General features: G+C 37.7%; 1 non-coding gene across 1 annotated transcript; it reads left to right on the top strand.

Annotated features, from left to right (window-relative positions):
* Positions 1–2,050: 2,050 nt before the first annotated feature.
* LOC145573362 (small nucleolar RNA R71) lies at positions 2,051–2,156 on the top strand. Its single transcript, XR_014097407.1, has one exon. It is a non-coding gene; the product is annotated as a small nucleolar RNA R71 (small nucleolar RNA).
* The last annotated feature ends 16,592 nt before the right edge of the window (positions 2,157–18,748 follow it).

Raw genomic sequence — 18,748 nt, forward strand, 5'->3', positions numbered from 1 at the left:
TAGTAATGCTCATGCACATTTGCTCATCAACATCCTCAAGGCTTCCATTGAGCACATCTTCATACAAAGCCATCTCCTTGCTAGGAGCACCTATCTTTTCCTTATTCAACAAAACATTCTCAAGAGCATCATTAGAGATGAGTAATTACTCATGCATGGAAGACACAACATGATCAAGAGAGTCAATCATCATACAATTCTCTAAAGAAAACATGGATACTTCATACTATCATTCAAGTCAAATTCTATCACCTCATCCCCTACTTTAAGTGACATTTTAGCACTCTTTACTTCTATCATAGCACCTGAAGTAGCGAGAAAGGGTCTCCCTAGGATGATAGGAATGCTAGCGTCTTCATCCATCTCAAGCACCACAAAGTCCACCGGAATAACAAATTTTCCAACGATCAAAGGGACATCCTCCACCTTACCCTTAGGAAACTTGATTGACCTATCGGCTAATTGCAAAGTGATGTTAGTAGGTAAGAGTTCCCCTAGTTCAAGTCTTTGGTACAATGAATATGGCATAAGGCTAACACTAGCTCTTAGGTCACATAAGACATTGGCAATTTGCATTTTGTAAATGGCACAAGGGATGGAAAAGTTTCCGGGATATTTTAGCTTAGGTGGCATCTTGTTCATTATGATTGCACTACATTTCTTTGAGGAATTTTGCATAGTTAGGCGTTTGGGTGACGACATCGGTAAATGATAGAGAAAGGTGAAGTTGCTTGAGCATGTCAATAAATGTTCCAAATTGTTCATCCAACTTGTGTCTCATGAACCTTTGTGGATAGGGAAGCTTAGGTTTCACAATTTCTCTTTCTTCCTTCACCTCCTAGGGTGGCTCTACCATCACTTCACTCAAAGATACACCATCTCCCTCATCCTCAACTAAAACCACATTGACACCCTTCTCACTCTTGCTCCTGCTAGGCAAACTCTCCTCAAGCACCTTACCACTCCTTGTTACTATGGCATTAACGGGTCTCTTAAGGTCTAGGCCTTGAGAAGGTAAAGAAGAAGGGCTTGCATGGCCTTTCAAAGCATTAGCAATTTGAGAGATTTGGTTTTCAAGCATCTTATTGTGGGTCATCATTTCATTAAACTTCTTATCGCTCACCGCCATATAAGTGTTAAACAACTTAGTTTGATTTTCAATGATTTCCTCCAAGTTAGTCCTAGAAAAAGAGGGTTGAACATAGGAATTATCATTTTGGGTATTTGGAGCAAATTCGGGTGGAGGACCCCTTTGAGCATTGTTTTGAAAATTTCCCCTATTTTGATTGTTCCAATTACCTCTATTTTGATTTTGACCATAACCTTGATTATGGTTACCATAACCTTGGTTATGATTACCATAACTTTGGTTTTGATTTTGGCTACTATAACCTTGGTTGTTATAGTTACCTCGGGAATTTTGGTTCCCTTGGTATCTATTACCACCTCCTTGGTTATAGTTGTCAAAATTTCCATGGTTGTTGTAATTCCTATTCCATTTACCTCTTTGATTCTCAAACCTAGAATCATTATTGTTTGACACATAATTCACATGCTCTTTCACATTTCCATCTTGATCATCACGAACATCCATACATGCATTAGGCAATTAGAAGCATCATGATCATACAATCCACAAACATCACAAAACAAGCTACCACTAGGCATGTTATCAGAAGAGGGAGAGGGTTGAAAGTTATAAGACATACCTCTCCCCTTAGATTGGGAGGGAATATTCGAAACTTGGGAGGTAACACTTTCCAACTTTGCCTTGATAACGGACATTTCTTTCCCCAAGTTTGTCATTTGTAAGGATAGATCGTTGATTGCGTTTAGATGATCAACCGAGTACACTGAAGAGCTACTCTTGCTAGTTGACTCCCTTTTTCCATCTTGCCAATCTCTATAGTACCTCACTACGTCTTCAATTATGTCTACCACTTCCTCCTCTGTTTTATTCATAATGGGACCTCCGTCTCCTCCATCAAGACATGACTTCCCTTGAGGACTTCGGCCACCATAGAAAATTTGAATAATTTGGTAATTAGGAATTCCTTGGTGAGGACATTCTCTTTGATACTCCTTGTACCTCTCCCATGCTTCATAGAGGATTTCACTAGACCTTTGCTTTAAACCTTAAATCAAAGCTCTAGCCTCCGCCGTTTTCTTTTGTAGATAGAAACGGGATAGAAATTCCTTGGTCACTTCGTCCCATGTCCTTAGAGAATTGGGTTTGACCTCCTTGTCTAGCCATTCCAAGGCACGCCCTATGAGGGAAAAGGGAAAAAGCTTGATGCGGATGAATTCTTGGAAAATTCCATTCACTTTGATAGTGTTGCAATACTTTTCGAACTCTTTGAGATGATTTAGTGGACTCTCATGCTTGGCCCCTCTAAATTGTCGCCTCTCTATCAAAGTGATCATTGCCGGCCTTATTTCAAAGTCATTTGCCGGTGTTGTAGTTGGAGTAATCCCACTTTCAAACCAATATGCACCGGGAATCCCCAATTCCTTCAATGCCACTCTCAGATTTTCTCCCATCCTTGCTTGTTCTTCTTGTTGTGGTTCTTCTTCACTTGAAGAGCTAGAAGTCAAAGATCATCTAGCAACTCAAATCCTTGCAATTGTCCTCTCTATTTCCAGATCAAGTGACACTAGTGAACGACCAAGTGCTCTATGCATACAGTCTCAAAAGAAATAATTAGTAGCACGGCTACAAATGTAGGCAACAAGAGAAAAATATTTTTGTATTTTTTCAATTAAAATGAAGTAGACTCAACAACTATAACAAAGCACCAATATCACTCCCCGGCAACGGCCCTTTGATGCGTGGTAATCTAGGTCATTGAAAACTAAAGCACCACCAATCAAACAATTAAGAAAATCAAACTTATTCCTAATATAGGACAAGTCCGAGTCGAACCACGAGGAATGAGAGGGAGATTGCTAGAGTCTATGGTCAAGCTACTTCGAAGAATGAGAGATAAGATGAATTGGATTGTAAGTAAGGTATCAAATAGCTAAACAAATAAAAAAAATTCAATAAGCTAAACACTAGGGATATAGGTTCCACATGCGACCTCAATGATTATGCTAATCGATAGATGACTTGATTGATTCAAACATTGCAAAGGACAAACAATAGTTGCAACTAATGGAATCCAAAAGCTATCTCATCTAAGCCAAGCTAGGGTTCACTATGAATGGCTAACAAGGAAAATCACAATCAAATTCAATCAATTAAAGCAATTCTCAAATCAAGGGTTCATGTCATTGAAATTTGCTATGCAATCTAGATTAGTCTTATAGGTTGATCACACCTAGTCTAATTAATACATGCACAACTATGTCAACCAATTTAATTTCAACAACTCAATCAACCAAGAATTATCAACTAGCAATAATCATCAATCAAGCATGCTTCCCCTTCTCCCTAGCTGAGTATCTACTCACTAATCCTGGTAGAATTGAAAAACAATACAAATTGAATCACAAAATCATCATTTCAAGCTTAATCAAAGAGAAATCAAACATTTAACAATTCCTCAACCAAAGATCTAAATTCAAATCAAACATTCAAGAAATAAAGGAAATAACAACAAAAGTAAATTCAAAGGAAATAAATCTCTCAAACTTTCATTGATTGAAGATGAAATCCAAGCTTAAAGTTGAAATCAAAGATGAAATTGAAGTACAAACAAAAAATCTTAAGCTTCTCTCTCTACTTTCTCTCTCTTCTCTTTCTGGAAATTTATTCTCAAGTACATATAAAGTCGTCTCCCTTAAAAAAGGAAAAGTCAATGGCTATTTATAACAAATCGAGCGAAGGGAGGCAGAGCATCCCCGTGTGCACACACCAGACCAGCCGTGTGCGCGCACAGCAGGGTATGTGCACATGCACAGAGGGGTCTGCGCGAGCGCACACCTGCTGTGGTGCTCATGGCCTGGCCTCCCTTGCTCGCTCGTCGATCCTCGCGCTCACATGCATCCTTATCATCGGTGCTCCCGAGGTGATGCTCGCGAGGAGGGCAGCCTTTTATTCTTCAAGTATTTGCACACTCCAGACCGAAAATCAATGAGAAAACATCCGTAAGGGAGTGGAGATTCCAAAATTTACTTGGAAGAAATCAAGTAAAAGCTAGAGAGAAAGCAAAAAGAATTGAAATCAAACTAAAATAGCTAATTAAGAGCAAAAATCATAGAAAACTCATAAAAGTGAACGGAAAACCAAAATGAGCTATAAAATAAGGAAAATAAGAGAAAACTAGAAAAATCATACGAAAATAAAATGAGAAAAAATAGAAAAAGGCATCGAAAACTACTCTAATGAGCGCCATAAATGACGCTCATCACTCCTACCACGCCCGGTCGAGCGCGCCTTAAGGCGAGGCCTCACCCAATCGGGCGGTGTCTTTGGGCAATGATTGGACTTCCGTTGGGCTATTAACTCGGCCCAAACTCTAATCTCCTCTTCGGGGCTTTAATCACCCGGCCCATTGCCACAACTCTTCTATGTCGAGCCCTTAATCATCGGTTTGATGACTCTAACTGGACTTGGGCTATGAAAGATGGTCAATATCCTCTAGTGCTCGTAATGGCTCTAATAATTCTGGGAAAATGTTCCAAATATGCAATTTCCTATAAAATGATACCAAAACTATGAAAACACTATAAAGCACATATTAGTAATAAAAGTGGCTCTAAAAAGCCAAAAATACTCCTAATTGTGACCTACGGACGGGGGTAAATCACTATATAAAAATAAACATATCAAGTAGTTTCCATAGGAGATTGGATGTTTGAAGGTGATGAGGACCAAGAGGTTTTGAGTCTTGAAAAACCAATTGGTCGGTTAATTCCCCACCTCCCTTGATTGTGATTTCATTCCTCCATCCCTTTATTTCGAAAGCAAATCTTCTTTCACCCCATCTTCTTTGCAGGATAACTAAGGTTGCTTTGAGGGTGAGGCCTTGAGCTTAGATGAGTTTGATGTAGATGAGGTTCAATATGAGAAGGTTGAGGAGGTAGAGCTTACTTTTGATGGTTATGAAGATGAGAGTGAAGTGGTTGGTGATGTTTAGTCTCCAACTCTTGTCTCAAATCTTCAACCATTGCCTTCCTCTTTCACCTTTGATGATCCCTTCTCTTCTACATTTTCCACCATTGAGATGGATGAGGCCTTTTTTGAGGGAGATTGTCCTTCTCATGTTTATCTTGAGCTACATCCCAAGTTCGACCCTTAACCCTTTGATGAGCTTTCTTTGAACCTTGATGATGATTTGAAGCTTTTGAGAGCTCATTTAGGGTGTGAAGTTTATGAGGAGAATGTCATTGAGAATGATTTTAATGTGAATGATGATGAGTTGGAGGAGAGCCCTTTGGATGTGAGTTCATTGGATGAGAGAGCTTGTGTTTTAATGGATAGTGGTGTAAGTGAGCAATCAATTCCTATTCCTTCACCTTACACATCATTTTCAAGAAAGCTTAATCTTGTTCCTTCCTATCCTATATGTGATTACCTTCTTTTCTCATATCCCCTCCTCTTGAAGAGCCTTTAGTCCCCCAAGTGCCCCATTTGATGACTTATGAGGATAATGGTAGGATTTCCAACCAAAATTATTTTATGAACAGAGAATGCCTTCTTCTTTCTCTTTTATTTCTCTTCCTTTTTCTTACATTTTTGTTTTTCCCTTCTCTCCTTCCTCTTCTTGGTATACCTCTTCTCAACTCCATAGGTGTGCACTACGCTTGTTTCATGCCTTCATTTTGTCATGCGCATACTTACTTTCTTCTGAAATGTGTAGTAGTGCATTTAACAAGCTCTTGCATTTGTTGTAATATTATTTACTAGAGCGGTCAAGATTGGACCTTAAAAAAGCCTTTCTCGGGAAATAACCCGAGTTTTATTGCTTTCATTTTCTTTTCTTTTTAGAATAGTTTTTCTCCCATGGAAATGTTTGTGTGCCTTTTGCTAGGTGTATAACTTGATAGACTTTGGTGCTTTGACTTGGATCAAGAATCAAGGAAGTTTGACTCCTCTTTTCTAGCACGTGGTATACAAGGCATAACCTTGGAGGAAATTGGCTTTGAAAGGTTGAATTGGGTCATTTACGGGTATTTACACCCACCTAACATTCGGTAATATCTTTCCTTGCTATTTCTCTAATGGTTGGCGATTTGTTGGACATGTGTTGGTATTGTTGGTTTGATTTCTTTCTCTTCCCCTCCCATGGATTATTTGATATTTGTTTTAGTGTATTGTCTCATTCAAGCTTGGGGGAGGGTATTCTATCATGTTTGGTGGGATATTGATTCATATATGCCATGCTCGATTGAATATGCATTTCCATGTTCTTTTATTTTGAAAAACTCTAAAAAAAATTTTGTTTCTATCAAGGCAAATTTGCAATGTGTTTTGTTTTGTTCTTACTTTGGACATAATACCTTTGGACTTGTATAGTTGAATGCTTTTCTTCTTAAATGGTAACGGTGTGCACGGTATAGAATATGCTTGGTTGATTCAAGGATAGGGTATGCTAAGATAGTGTGTTTAGAACTTTTGGGACCTTAAAGCTGGAGTCTACTTGTTTGTGGTAAGAAGGGGTTGCTTCTTATAATTAATTTGAAACTAATAGTGAGTTATTGCTACAACCATGTGAGGTTTCATTCTTTTCTAGCTTTCTACACATTTTGCTTCAGCGACACATTTTACTTTATCTAGAACATGACTCTTATCTCTCGAGATAGCGATCGAACCATTTATGAAGGACAAATTCATCTTTTTGGGGTGGTAATTTTTCTTCTTCTGGGATAGTTTTCATTTCTTTATTTTGGGTTTACATTTGCCAACTTGATAACCATTTAAGCCATTAACCTTCTTTTCAAGCCATATCTTTAGCTTTTGAGCCTTTTGTTTCATTCTTGTTTTCATTCTTGGTTTTTGTGAAGCGACTGATCATTATTGTTGGAGTTATGGTATGAGTTTGGTTATTTGATTCTAATGTTGTAAGCAAGTGTGTATTGTGAATATTTTATGAATAAAGGCAAATGCAAGTTGAAAAAGCCATCCATAGTTAAAAGAGGCGAGGACAATGCAATAAAGTGAAAAAATGAGAAAAAGCAAAACACAAGCAAATGCTTTGGCAAAAGAGATAAAAAAGAGAAAAATGAAAAGCTCAAAAATATTTTGATGTAAGATAATTTCTCCTTATTTAGAGCATTGACCTCAATGATCCATTTAAGCTTGGTGGGAAGCGTTCTTATGCTTTTTGTATATACCTTTGTGATCTTTTCTTTTAATAAGCTTGGGGGTGTTGGTGTTTTTGTTTGGAGATTTCATGATTACGTTGTTGAGGATTGATCAACCCTTTGCTTCACAATTTAGGTATACCACCAAATTTCAAATTTTAGCCTACCTTCACCTTTTTCTCCCATACACTACAACCCTTTCTAAGACGTTTTGACCTTTTTGGTTGAGTCACAAGTCAGTTGAGGGAGAAGTGAGTCAAGCCTATGGAGCGGTTTACATAGTCAAGATGTCGAGTAGCCTTAGAATCTCTTCTTTTCCGGTTCCTTTGAGAAATCATTAAGATGCTCACTACAGGTGGATTTGAAACTATTAGGGAGAACACGGTCAGATTGTTTGGGATGAAAGTGAATTGTGTCTTATTAGTAATCAACCTTGGATATCTTGAAACGTGCACTCCCTTATTTGTTTAGAAAGAATTGCATTCATTTGTGCTTGTTCATTTGGAAAAGTCCATTCGTGAACGTTTGTTTTCTTTTATTTTCTTTTGGTTTCTTTTTCGTGCTTTGCCTTATTTGTCTGCTTTGAGAAAGTTGTAGGTTAACCTCTTAGGAAACCCTCACGAGACCTAACTCATCCTCATTGGCGACTTTGGTGTTTTAAGGGCTTATTGTAGCTAAAAACAACCGTGATTCCTACGAAAGTGAGTTAGCATATATTCTCATCTCCTCTCTTCTTCTTTTGTTTGTTTGAATAAGCTCATCATTTCCCTTTGCTCGTTTTTTATTTTGCTCGAGGACAAGTAAAAGTTAAGCTTGGGGCTATATGATGAGTATTTAGGTTGTTTTTACCTACTCTTCATAGCTTTTTTTCTTTCTTAATAAATGTTTAGTTTTATGCGTTTCTCTCTTTATTTCCCTTTTCTCTCTTATGTTGTGTTTTTATGGTTTTTCTAGCATTTTCTCCTTTATTTCTCTTCTTTTTGTGGTTGTAGGTATTGTACAAGGTTTGGGTCTTGATATTAGTTTTTTTCTAAGTTGGAAGATGCATTTGGAGCAAGCTTATAGCATTGGGAAAGCTCAAGATGCAAGAAAGTGGATGCTCCAAGTTCTAGCTCTTGCGCTCTCATGAAATCAAGGTGTTGAACCCACTGTCAAGCTCATTGGAATCTGCCATGTTTAGTGACTATCATGAAGACCTTGCGAGCGCACACGAAGACTAATTAGCGAGTGCACAAAGCTACGAAGCGTCGAATAAACCCAGAAGAGTGCGGGCGCGCAAACCACGAGCACGGGCGCGCAGCCTAGCAGCGCGGGAGCTCCTCCCTGGTTTTCGGTTTTTCCCGTTTTCGTTTCCATGCCTCTTATAAATACCTATTTTAATCTGATTTTTGGGGGAAGCTTTTATACATTACTTTCCTCATAATTTTAGCTTAGTTGAGATTTTCTCTCTCTAGTTTTAGGGTTAGTTTAGGAGTAGATTCAGAAAGAGAAAGTGAGAAATTCAATGGCGATTTGAGAGATTGATGATACAAGGGTGACAATTGTATTAAAGATCTTCTCTACTATCAATGAGCATTTCTAACTCTATCTCATTTTATTGCTTTGTTTAGTTTCATGTTTATTTGATTTGATTTTGATGTTTGATTCTTGATTTGTGTAATTGTTTTTCATATTTTGTTGATTCTTGATTTCTTTAATTTCTTGTTGATTAGATGATGATTCTTGAGTAGTTATTTGGCTAGGGATTAGGTGGAACTTGTATGATTGATTGATTGTGATTCATTTGGGAATTATGTTGATTGATTGTTGAGATTAAAGTGATTAATGTAAGTTTGCATGTGTGTAATTTGCTTAGGCCTTGAGAATTATGCTAAATTGCGTTGCAATTTCTAATGATACGGACCATTGATTTAGGGATTGCAATTATAGATTAATTTGGATTGTGATTCTCCTAGTTTGTTATTCGTAGAGACAACTAGTTTAACGATTAGGAGATAGCTCTTTGATTCCAATTGATAGCTTTTATCATTAGTCTTCACAACCATTGATTGGCATGTTTTTCCCATGTTGTTGCAATTGTCATGATTGCCTGTTGATCCCCATTCCCTAGCGTTTCATTTGTTTTCTTCTTTGTCTTGATAGTTGTTAGTGTTACCTTCTTTACCTTTGACTTCGACTTAGCTTAGGTGTTAATTGGAAACACTTAAACATAACCGTTCCAAGTGGTTCGACCCTTGACTTACCTCTATACTTGTATTTAGGTTTGTTAAGTGATTATAAATTTTTTTAGGCTTAGGGAGGATTAGTCAACGACCTATTTTTCTCCCCTGTCAGCTGGCAGGTCCAGTCAAGGGGCCAGGCAGCCTTGGCGCCCAAGGTTAGCAGCATCAGCTGGCGCGTGACTGTTGGCTGAGGCTATGGGAAGGCTGGTTTCTTGAGGAAGCTTGGGGAGCAAGGGAATTGGTCCCCTCTCCTTGTGGTCCTCACCTACTCTCTTGCTTATATGATGACACTTGTTGATTGTATTTGCTTTTTTTATTTTGATTTTTAATATAAGTTAATTAGAAAAAGGGATTTTACCAACTTTCCCACATTGATGGGAGAGAGGAATATTCATGGGATTTTTTCTATGAATACCCGACCTTGAGATTTGAGAAAATCCACTTTGAGTTGTGAGCTTGAAAGGATCACCAAAGACGTGAACACTTTTGCACGTAATACTCTATGTTTTTGGTCTAGCTCCGGCTAAGCTCCGGGGTAGGGGCCGTACGGGTCATGCTTGAGGGTGTTAGGCGTAGGAGGCTTTCGCATTTGGGAAGCTCGGCTAGCTTTCAAGTAAGAGCTCATTCGGAGCGAAGCACGCGTTGAGGGTAATTTCGTCTTTTCCTTTTCTTATTTATTAATTATGTCGTTAATTAATATGCTTGTTTTAGTTGCATTTATTTATGTGCGGGTCTTGTGGTCGGGTTTTGATTCCGCGTGGTGTTGGATATCACAAAACCCAACAGTGGTATCAGAGCAAGGTTCATTCAAATTTTTGTAACTATTTTTCTAGGTGATTTAAAATGGCTTTAGAATTCTGATTATGCTTGTTATTTAGATTAGAAGCTCGTTTTGTTTATTTTAATCTCGATTTTAAATTGAAGTTTGGCTCCAGAACTCATATTTCGACTGAAGACTAGTGAATTTTTGGTGGAAACATTATTCTGGAACAGTTTTGATCCTTTCAAGGTTGTCTTGAAGCCAAATTCTTCTCGAAAACACTGTTTTAGAGGCTTTTTTTCGTTTTATCGAAAATTTTTAAATCTTTAAACCTTAATTGTTTAATGGCATATTAATTGTTTATTATATGTATGGTTTTTATAATTAACCTACTGCATATATAAGCCCTTTTGAGCATGATTATTAAGTTATAATTAGTGCTTAAATGGTTGGCTCATTTTTCACAAATTGCAAATTAATTGCTTTGAATGTGAAAAATTTGTGTTTGAAGCTTTCAAGTTTTAAAGTTCTAATCTTTAATTATTTTAGTTGATGGGAACTTTACATTACTAAATAACATGATTGTTTATTGAAATTTCTTGATTTAATCATTTGCCCAAGTTGATTAAAGTCATAAAGTTTCAAACTTGTGATTGAAATGTCTTCTTATCGGAAGATGTAATTATTTCAAATGAACACAAGTTAAAGATGGAATTATTTTTCATTAAATTATTATTTTATTTCCAACCTATTTTAATTTTGTCAAAACCCATTATTAATTTATGTTTATTTAAATTAATTATGAGGTAAGCCCTTATAAATTTTGTGGCATCAAGTTAAACCAAAATTATTTAAAGATTGGTTCTAGAATTAATTTTTGGTCATGAACTTAAAATTGAATTTATTTGAGCTAGAATTATTTTATTTTTAATTTTTTCCCAATATTAATTCTAAAATTAATTTAAAAATAATTATTTTCGTTACACAAAAATCGAGATAAAATCCCGAGGCAAGAGCACGCAAACCCCTCGGCCAGCTGGGCTGCTTTGCAGCCTGCATGTGGCTTCCAAGGGGTGCGAGGTGGTGCCTCGGCAGTGCGCTACTCGTGCAAAGTGTACGTAGGGGTGGTGCAGCTTAGTGCGAAGGGGCATTTGCGAGGGATGGCCATGGCGTAGCAGCAGCACAACATGGCTAGGGCTACTAGACAGCGCGTAGCACATGTGTGCGTACGAGGGTTGAGGCTACTTGCCTTGGCCAACCCGAAGCACCTAGATTCTCTCGATTTCATTATTTTACGTTTTTTTCAGATATAATTGTTTTAATTGAGTTTAAATTATTTTAATTGAAAATGGAGGCTAGGCCTCGGGTTTTGAGCGGCATTTGCAAAATTTCTTTGGCAAAATTATGGGTTTACCGGCTTAATTAAGTTGGATGCAGAATTTAGTGGGAGCTTCATTATTTATTTGAGCTATTTTATCGCGTTTAATCACATAATTGATTAACAACTTTGACTAGTTTTAATTAGGCGCGTTAATCGGATTAACCACCTAAATTAGTTACTAGTTTACGCGTAATGTTGCATTGTTACATGTTTTTGTTGTAAAATTCATGGGCCATTCACAAATAGTGAATTGATGAATGGAATATTCTATCACAGGTATTAATGGCAACTAGTGGGGCCCGATTATGATAGAAAATACGGATTGCGGTCCGTTATGTATTTTTGTAAATCTAAATACGATCTGCGAACCATTGCGTATTTTTGTACCTTAATATATATATTAGTCCTAATCGTAGTTACTAGTAGTTTCATAAATGATGATGATGTCTTGCAAATGACGTTTCTAAGAAGACGAAGCCATAAAGTTGCAATGAAGACCCTTGAAGAGTTGAAGACTCAAGGGGTCAAGCTAGTTGCCAAATGCATCTTATACTTTTGTTTTCAATATATATTTATGTTTAATTATATATATGAATGATATGTTAGATGCATGTTTAGGATTTCGAATGTTGCGATGATTAATTAAGTTCACTTAAATCAACCAACAAAGAAACCCTAGGTCCCTAAAATATTGAGTCAAATTTTTCATTCCAAAATAACACTTACCGAACTAATAACAATAGTGATGGGCTACGCCAAAACGAGGCATCACTATTTTTCTAGGGACATAAAGTATATCGGGTATACAAGTTGATTTTGGTTAAACACAAGATATCAATAAGGAGTCCTTAGATGTCGTGGCAATGGAGATAAATGTCATAAAACATTAGATGCGACGTATTATCAAATAAAGAATAGCTTAGAGCTATTATCAAGGAGTTTCTTACCCTAGAATAATAAGTCTTAAGATAAGCAAAAGCATGCTTAATCACTCATTGATTCTTTGGATCTTGGAATCGTTTTATTCTCGCCAAATTGGGACAAATTTTAATATGTGGATAAAACGCTCAATAAGCTTTAAATTGCATGAATGCCTTAAAATTCAAACTCAATGTTTTATGAATGGTTTTTCATTTCAAATTCTTTCAATTGTAGAAACATGTCTTCAACTAATACCAAAAACAACTACATGTGCCCGAAACTCTCGGAGAAATTGGCATTTTGTCTCAATTTGACCAATTTCAAGGAATGGGAAGAAGAACTCCGGAAAACTCTTCAAAATTGTTCCATGGAGTACATTCTTGACACTCTCATTCCAAGCTTCTTCTCCAAGGGAATCATGAGCGATGAGACTCATGAGATTTGGTCCTTGGATTGTGACAAGGTCACACTATTGATGAGGAATTCCCTTTCGGATGATTGAAAGAGGAGATTCACCTCATACCTTCCAGACATGCTTCTTAATAGTCTTAAGGAGCTTATCACTATGTCTTCCTAGACTAGGGACTTGAATGTTCACTACTTGACCAAGTCATTTATGAACATGAAGATCAAGATCTCGGAAGAAGGTTGCCTAACAAAGGAAAAGCACGAAGTGGGGACTAAGGTCCACAATGCTAGACTTAGACCTGGAATGCCCCTCTAACCTCATGTGCTTCGAATGAAAAGGCTTTTCAAGCACTTGGAGCTCATTAGGAAGCCATTGGAGGATGAACAAGCGGCTTATATGCTACTAAGGTCAATCTACTCAGGCTATGTTGCATTGAAAATGCATTTGACGGCCAATCGACACAAGCTCTCATTGATGGAGGTTGTTCAAGAGATACGTAGAGCCGATTCTAGCTAGGGTACTAGGTTTTCTCTAAGTCTTAAGAAGAGGGTGTTCAGAGACAGGCACCCTTAGGCTAGGTTTTCTTTGCAGTTTTATGCTCATTTTATGGCACCCTTAGGCTAGGTTTTCTTTGCAGTTTTATGCTCGTTTTTAGTCTCTTATGTCGTGGTTTTGCATCATAATGCTTGTTTTGCATGTTTGTGCGTAAGTTTAGAGAAGTGTGTGTTTTTGATGGTTTTCTTCCTATTTTATTCATTTCTCGGTTATCTTTTCTCGCTTCTTCATTTCTTTGACTTGTTTTGTAGGTGTGTTGAGTTTCCCGAGGTTTGACATTTCAACTTTTCAACAATGATCATCGGTTGTCGGAGTCACAACTTTGTTCCTACTTCCGGTTTCCTTGGGCCGTCGATGAAGACCATCTTGTATATCCAGCCAATGGTAAAATGACTAGCGACTATGGATATGATGAACTCAAGTGGTGGCGGTGTATCTCCGATGAAAGGAAATATGAGCCTCAAACTTCCAAGTCCGCATCGATCGTTCATCCGGGTATGAGATACTTTAATCGTATTCTCACCTATGCCCTATGCTCTAAAGACTCTTTGGGAGCTATTTCCCGTGAGGAACTTTGTTGGCTATCGATTGCCGACCAAGAGTCACATGAGATCGAGCTTGTATATCAAACTTCCAAGTCCGCATCGATCGTTCATCCGGGTATGAGATACTTTAATCGTATTCTCACCTATGCCCTATGCTCTAAAGACTCTTTGGGAGCTATTTCCCGTGAGGAACTTTGTTGGCTATCGATTGCCGACCAAGAGTCACATGAGATCGAGCTTGTATATTTCACTCAACATTTGATCAACTGATTTCTAGACATCCGAGATGGTGTTTTGCTTTCGGGGAGCATCCAAATTGGAGGCATGATCTCTATCCTAGCACTTTGCCTCAATGACTCTTATAAAGAATTGCTATGCAAGCTCCCTCTAATAGTCGAGCCTTGGGAGAGGACACCTTCTCATTTCCTCAATGTATGCCCTCGTAAACCAAAAATTCCTTGATCGTACCAAGAAGCATAATATTTTCATATGGAAGGTGTCCCGAGTGAAGGATTGGTTCTTGATTCCAAGTAAGGAGGCTACAAACTGTAAGACAAAGACGGATTCTTTGACTTGGAGACGTCAAAGATGCACCATCGACCCCTCTCTTCGGAAGAAGACTAATCATACAAGAACCGCCTCTAATAATGCTCTCTCGACGGATTTCCAAGCTTTACCCCCGGTTGAACGGGGAGGTACTCCTATTCCTCCTCCTTCTTCTTCTTTTACATTTGATTTATGTATTATTCATGCCAAGTTAGATTCCATCACTAATGTCTTATTTTCCATGCCTTTGGGGTGGGATTCTTCTCTTGGCTATGATTTCCATGTTAATGAATTGTATGACTACCATGTGAGGAAGGGGGAGATTGAACCTTACTTAAACTACCCACACCTCCCAGTCCAACAAGGACTTATCCCTCAATGGGAACCCTTTGACCCTACCGTGGGTCCTAGACCTTGTTACCCCTATTGGGAGGGTCCTCATATCCCTCCTAGCGCTATCATGGGCACCCCCCGACCACTTACGACTATAAGCGGCCCGGTGGATGTGATTATACATATGATCCCGCGAACCCTATGCCTTTCCCAAACCAAGAGACTTTTGGTAGGTGGGGATTATCGGGAGAGCCAGTTTTGGATGATTGGTCTCATTTCTTTGCGATAGACCGTGATAGGAGGGAGGGGAGGTTAAAGGGGAAAGCTCCCATAGAAGTGAGTGAAATGGCTAGCTCGGTTCATGTCTTAGAGACCGGTGAGGGGAGTTCTCACTCTACCCCTTACCATAGTGCGGAGTGTGACTATTGTGCCTACCCCCCTTTTCTTATGTGCTTTATATGATATTCCCTTTTGCCTATATGTTATTAGGTTTAGATTTTGGGGGGTAGTTCATTCTGAGCTTGTGGGTGATTTATGTTGTTTGTGTGCTTCACTATTTCCCTCCTCGCTTTTGTAGTTCACTCTTGGTCTCTTTTGCTTCTGGTATTGATCTCTGTGTATCTCTTGCTTCTCTGATGATGATGATTATGTATTTCTGCTCATTTCTCTGTCTAGTACTTGGTATTGTTGTTTGTTTCGCTGATCACTGTCTGTTGTGTATCTTTGCTTATGGTTATGCTTCCTGATGATGATTGTTTGATATCTTGTTTTCTAACTCTGCTTCTATATGATGATTCTGTTTCCTAATTTCATTTCTTGACCCTATTCCTGATGCTATCTTATATTGCTTTTTCCTTATTTGCATACATTTTCTCTTTTATATTTTTTCTTTTCTTTTGTATTGAAGTTACTAACAATTCTCTTTGTATATAGTCCATTCCTTTCTCACTTTGCTTCGTCGCTTATGCTTTGAATATTGATGCTTCATTAAGGTGCTCTTTCACTTTGTTTGATGTAGCATAGCTTCGACGCCTGGTGAGATCCTTCTAATCTTCTTCTCTTTATTCTTATTTTCTTGGTAGCTTAGTTTAGGTTTAGATTAGGAAAAGTTGAAGGGTTCGAGGATGTTTGCTTTTTAACACCTTAGTGTGTTTGGAAACATTGGCGTTGTAGCCGAATGTTCACTTGTTTGTCGATTGGGACTTATGCGTTTGCATTACTTCCTTGTTGCATTTCTACTTCTCCCTTGCTTTTCTATTTTTCATTTTATGTCTTTTTCCTCATTTTCTATTTTCTTATGGTTTTCCTTTTTCTTTTTGTTTCCTTTTCCTCTTTTCTTCTACTTTCCTTTTTGTATTTTGCTTTCATATGTTTTAATTTTAATCTTTTCTTTCCTTTGAAAAAGAAAAAGAAAAAAAAAGAGGTTTTGTAAATAAAAATAAAATGTTTTTGAGGCATTGCTTTTCTTTCTTAATAATTTTGCTTTTTCTTTGGACTTAGTACCACTTGGACTTGCACATTGGCTATCATTCTTCCTAAGAACAATGGTTTGTACGGTTTGAGATTATCTTTGGTTGAATCTAGGATAGAACATGCTAAGGTATTCGTTTAAGAACTATTGGGACCTTGAAGCCGGATTCTTTTGTTTTTGAAAAATCGCAATCGTTCCCCTTTGGTGAATTTGAAGCTTTTAGTGAGTTTTTGCCACATCCTTGTGAGGTTTCATAGTTTTCAAGCCTTCTACAATCACTTGCATGAGCGGAATGGATCCTTGACTATTGAGGACCTAATCTTGAATCTTGACACATAATTCTCAAACACGAGACCGAACCATCTAGGGAGGACAAAGGCATCTTTTCGGGGTGGTAATTTTTCTTTTTTAGGATAATCTTCATAATTTTTAGTTCTTGGGATTACATTTGACTACTTGCTAACCATTTGAGTCTTTTCCCTTCTTTTCAAGCCACATCTTTAGAACTTTGAGCCCTTTGTTTCTTTTTGTTCCATTTTTGGTTTTTGTGAAGCAAATGATCATGTTCTTGGAGATTGTGGTATATGAGTTTGGATATTGGTTCTTATTTGTAAGCAAGCTTGTGTTTTGTATATCTTGTGAATAATGGCAAGTGATTAAATGAAAAAGCCGTCCATAGTTAAAAGAGGCAAGGACAATGAATAAAGTGAAAAATGAAAAATTGAAGAAATGAGAAAAAGCAAAGAAAATTCAAAAAGCTTTGGCAAAAATTGATAAAAAAAATGTGAAAAATGAAAACTTTCAAAAACATTTTGATGTAAATGCTTCTTCCTATCTTACGCATTGAGGATAATGCTTTGTTCAAGCTTGGGATGAAGCGTTTTACGCTTTTTGTATATATGATTGTGGTTATTGCTTTGAATAAGCTTAGGGGTATTAGTTTGTTTTTGTTTGGTGACTACTTTGTTTTGGTGTTGAGATTTGGTCAATCATTACTTCACAACTTAGGTGTGCCACAAAATTCTAAATTTTAATCCTACCCTCAACCTTTTGCCTTTACGTTACAACCTTTGGGAAAGCGCTTTTGATTTAGTGGTTGAGTCATATACCTAGGGAGGGCATTATGAGTTAAAGCCTAAGGAGAGGGGATGCAAAGTCAAGATGTAGAGAAAACCTCAAATTTATTGTTTTTCCGGTTCCTTCGAGGAACTATAGAGATGCTTGCTAAAAGAAGATCTGAGGCCTCCTTTTACTTAAGTGTTATGGGTTAATCTCTACGAAAATCAGTTAATGTATATTCTTCAATTCTCTAGTCTTTTTCATTTTTTGCTTGCCTAAATAAGCTCATGATTTTCCTTTAAGCTTAATTTTATTTTGCTCGAGGACAAGCAAAGGTTTAGCTTGGGGGAATTTGATAAGTGTCATTTATGACACTCTTAGGCTAAGATTTTTTTGCAGTTTTATGCTCGTTTTTAGTCTTCTATATCGTGGTTTTGCATAATAATGCTTGTTTTTCATGTTTGTGCGTAAGTTTAGAGAAATGTGTGTTTTTGATGGTTTTCTTTCTATTTTATTAATTTCTCGGTTATCTTTTCTCGCTTCTTCGTTTCTTTGACTTTTTTTGTAGGTGTGTTGAGTTTTCCGAGGTTTAACTATCAAGAAGGAAGCTCGAGCGCGTTCAAGGAAGTTCATGGAGCTAAGTTCGGGAATCCAGGCATGCAATTAAGTTAGCTCCGCAAGCACGAGAACCTTGGAAGCAATGCTTTGGCTCGAAGTGTTCAAATGCTTCGAAGATAAAGGAGCTGCCCTTCTCACGAGCATCGCCTCGAGTGCACCAATGATAGGGATGCTCGAGAGCGCGGAGATCGATCAAAGCAAGGCCACGAGCACCAAGTAGGGGTGCACGCGCGCAGACCCACCTGTGCACGCGCATGGCCTGGTGGTGCGTGCACGCAGACCCACCTGTGCGCGTGCGCGGCCTGGTGGTGCGCACACACTAGGCGCCCCGCTCTCCTTCACTCGATTTTCTATTTATACCCTTAGAATTTTCCTTTTTTCGAAAAAACGATTTATTTTGTACTTGACACTTATTTTCCAGAAATAGTTGAGAGAGAAAGTAGAGAGAGAAGCTTAAGATTACTTGATTGTACTTGAATTTGATCTTTGATTTCAACTTGATCTTGGATTTCTTCTTCACATCAATGAAAGTTTGTGAGATTTCTTTCCTTTAAATTTACTTTATTTGCAATTTCCATTAAATTCTTGAATGTTTGATTTGAATTCCATTCTTTGCTTTAGAATTTGTTTAGTGATCGATTTTCTTCTTTATTAAACTTGAAATGAATATGATTGTGATT

The sequence above is a fragment of the Chenopodium album genome, chromosome 12 (genome assembly GCF_948465745.1).
Source record: "Chenopodium album chromosome 12, dcCheAlbu1.1, whole genome shotgun sequence".
Classification (NCBI taxonomy): domain Eukaryota; kingdom Viridiplantae; phylum Streptophyta; class Magnoliopsida; order Caryophyllales; family Amaranthaceae; genus Chenopodium; species Chenopodium album.